General features: G+C 38.3%; 1 pseudogene; it reads right to left on the minus strand.

Moving 5' to 3' along the window:
- Window positions 1-3,032: 3,032 nt before the first annotated feature.
- On the minus strand, window positions 3,033-3,094 carry LOC137097042 (U6 spliceosomal RNA; annotated as a pseudogene).
- Between the last annotated feature and the right edge of the window lie 535 nt (window positions 3,095-3,629).

Here is a 3,629-nt window from a genome sequence, read left to right on the forward strand (position 1 = left end):
GGGAAACACTTGGGCACATACCTACATGTATGGTGGGACTGTAGAAGAGTCAGGGCTTTTTGGAGGGAAATCCACCGTGAAGTACAGGGCATACTCCAAATAAGGTTTGAGTTGAAAGCGGAATACTACCTCCTGCACCTGATTGACTTTAAACTAGACCGTAACAAGGAGATGCTGTTGTACCACCTCACGGCAGCGGCAAGAACTGTATTTGCCAGCAAATGGAAGACAAAGGAGCTCCCGACGCTAGAAGCATGGACACTAAAAATTAGAGACTTCATGGAACTAGACTCTCTGGCAAGCATTGTTTATGATACCAGTAAAAAAAAGAGGATTGACTGGCTTCCTTTGAGACAATACTTGAAGGAGAAGAAAAGTATTGTTTTATGAATACCTTTTGATTAAAGTGGAAAGTTTATGATGCTTAATTATGTTTATCTATGGAAAATATATCCAATATATTTACAAAGCTGACAGGGCCTCGTGGAAGGTTGAGGAAGTTCACTAGGTGTAACGTGAGCACTTGTATTGTACTGTATTTAGTAACTGTTCCCTACTTCCCCACCCCATTCCCCACCAACTCCCCCCCCCTCGACACACCATGTTTCCATCTCTAGGCTCCCACAATCCTCGGCTATTGTGCAACCGCCTTCCTACCAGCAAGGTTCAGGGCAGGAAGGCAATGATTAGGGAGTCTGGGTGACTCGAGGTTAACATGTCTGATGTTCTATGTTTTATGTCTTATGTTCTACTGTTTGTTTATATTGTATTGTGTGGTCTGTGTACACAACTAATTGTTTGGATAAAACTCTAATAAAAAAATAATTAAAAAAAATAAAAATAAATAAATAAATCTTTTATGTGTTTGTAAGGACAGTGTTTGTGAACTGGGAAAATGCAGAAATAATTAACTATGCAGAAATAATTAAATATGAAGTCACAGTCGCAGGACATTATGAACTCTTGAAATTGCACAATTTTTCTTGATTTTTTAAAAAAAAGATGAATGGAAGAAGAGGGGCACTGCATGGGAGGAGTTGTGTTCAAACAGCTGGAGTAACCTTAAATCACTTTCAGCCTTCTAAAAGTTTTTATTAGTGCAATAAGAAGAGTCGCTATCCTGGCATGTTCCAGTTCAAAGCAAGATGGGTTTTCAATGTTAATGTTGGACCTCTTTTTAGAGCAGTGGTTCTCAACCTGTGGGTCCCCAGATGTTTTGGCTTTCAACTCCCATAAATTTTAACAGCTGGTAAATTGGCCGTGATTTCTGGAAGTTGTTGGCCAAAACATCTGGGAACCTAAAGGTTGAGAACCATTGTTTTAGAGCCTTGTGCACCAATATCCCAAAGTAGTATCAAACTCCATTAATTGTTCAGATAAATGCACTACTAAAGAGGCTAAAAAGCTCTTTCCTTGCTGTTCTTCTGCTGGCAGGAAAAGGCTTTATATTCATTCAAAAAGGATTTATTTTTTTAAAAAATTAAAGATCGTTAACCAAATACCTTGATGAAAGGGAACGACACTATTTTAATAGTACTACTTTTAAAGAATTATTCTAAATTATTAATTATATATTTTAATTATTATAATGTCATGAAGAGTATCATTCCAGTTTAACGGTGAACCTTTCTATGTTTTAAAACTATGTTGTGTTTGCTTTAATTTGTAGGCTGTTTTGAGCCCCAGATAATAGTTAACATTGTTAACAAAAGGACTTAAAATGGAGAAGCAAATGTTGTTGAGGCAATAGTCATTCCCCGTGCTTATTGATAATGCTTCTCAAGTTAGTATTTCCAAATTCCTAAATTCCAAGTTGTTGTTATTCATACAACACCAGTTAAATTGAATAAACAATAGCATCATTATGTTGGCAATGAAGTGCAAGAAGGATACTTTCCTATATGAGTAGTTCAGAAATTCTGCATTTCTGAAGATTCATTATAGAGTAGAATATTAGAAATGGTGATGAAATTATGCTGTTGAAATTGCTTCTACAAGATAATTAAAGGAATGAACAATCAGACACTATTGTTTTATTAGTATGCAAAGAGATCTTGTATCACCTTAGGGACTATCTGAGATTGAAGTTAGTAGCATAAGCTTCCATAGGCAAAGTCTACTTCTTCAGATACAGTAGTTATGGAACAACTTGTTTTATTAGTTGTCGCACATCTTTGAAAATGGAAAACATCAAAAATATGGTAGAATATTACTGTGGAGAACTGTAAAAGGGACCATAAAATCAGTCAGATTCAGCATGATATCCTTTTATTGCATTCATAATAACGAGCATTAACATAAATGAATATCTCTGATTATTATTCCCTAATCCATATATGCTTGCTTGTTTTATCCTAAATAATAATAAAAAAAACTTTATTTATATACCGCTTTATCCCCCTGGGGGGACTCAGGGTGGTTTCCAAGCAACAACATCAAAACATGCAGAATCACAACATGAACAAAAAATAACTGTAACAGCAACATAAGCATGGAATTACCCGACAACATATAAATATTAAAAGTAAAAATCCTGCCTCTCTTCATGTCTATTTGTAAGGGCATGGGAAAGGAATGGGTCAGGACAATGAAAAGGTTGGGTCAAGATTGATACAAATTGAAATAAGATGGAACCGGCATTTGGGTACAGTACTGTAGTAGGTAAACAACAAAAGCGGGGATGGGTATTTCCAGGGGCCTGTTAGGAGAATGACCAGAGTAATATATAGGGGACAAGATCGTGTCCGGACAGTGTCTCGGCTGAGCTAGCACTAGTCACTCTTGAAGATTTGTTGAAACCACCAAGTCTTCAAACTCTTACAAAAAGAGGGGAAGGATGGGGCCTGTCTTATTTCCCTTGGAAGGGCATTCCAGAGGTGTGGGGCCACCAGTGAGAAGGCCCTCTCTTTCATCTCCATGAACCATGCTTGTGACGGAGGTGGGAGCGAGAGGAGGGCCTCCCCTGAGGATCTTAGAGTTCACGCCTGTTCATAGATGGAGATGCAATCGCAAAGATAGGTGGGGCCCGAACAAGGGGCAATGCTAATCTTCTCTGTACCGTTCCAATTTTAGTATATGTACTGCCAAAGTGTATTAGGGTACATATCCCACTTGAACCAATTATTTTCATCCAAGTTTTATTTACAGGGTGATTGCATTGACTCTGTAGGACAGCCTACCTTTTCTCACAATTTTCAGTTCACAATTTTTCAGATCCAAATGGTCAACAAGGCACCTTGGGATCCTTCTCTTTTCAATGAAGTGTGTGGTGCCTAAGCAGGAATGCTTGCAATGGGAAGCAACCTATATGAGAACAGACTGCTCATATAGGACCGCTCATGCAGAAGCCAGTAGGAGATCTGATTCAACTATGGATTTCTGCTCCTTCAGTATATATTTCACACACACATGCACACACATTGTCTTGCTATTAACAGTTTTCTCTTTGTCATGTCTGATCAATAAATGTTTTGTGTTACAGCTGTGTCTCTGCTTAACTCATCGTTGTCCTTTCCAGTGCTTCCCATCCCTTCTCACAGGAGGTTAGCGATACTTCCTCTCTTACAGCACTGTTGGCTCCCTTGCTTTGAGATCTGACTGTACCTTTCAGGTGGAACAAAACCATTTTA

Source organism: Anolis sagrei, chromosome 4, assembly GCF_037176765.1.
Source record: "Anolis sagrei isolate rAnoSag1 chromosome 4, rAnoSag1.mat, whole genome shotgun sequence".
Lineage (NCBI taxonomy): Eukaryota > Metazoa > Chordata > Lepidosauria > Squamata > Dactyloidae > Anolis > Anolis sagrei.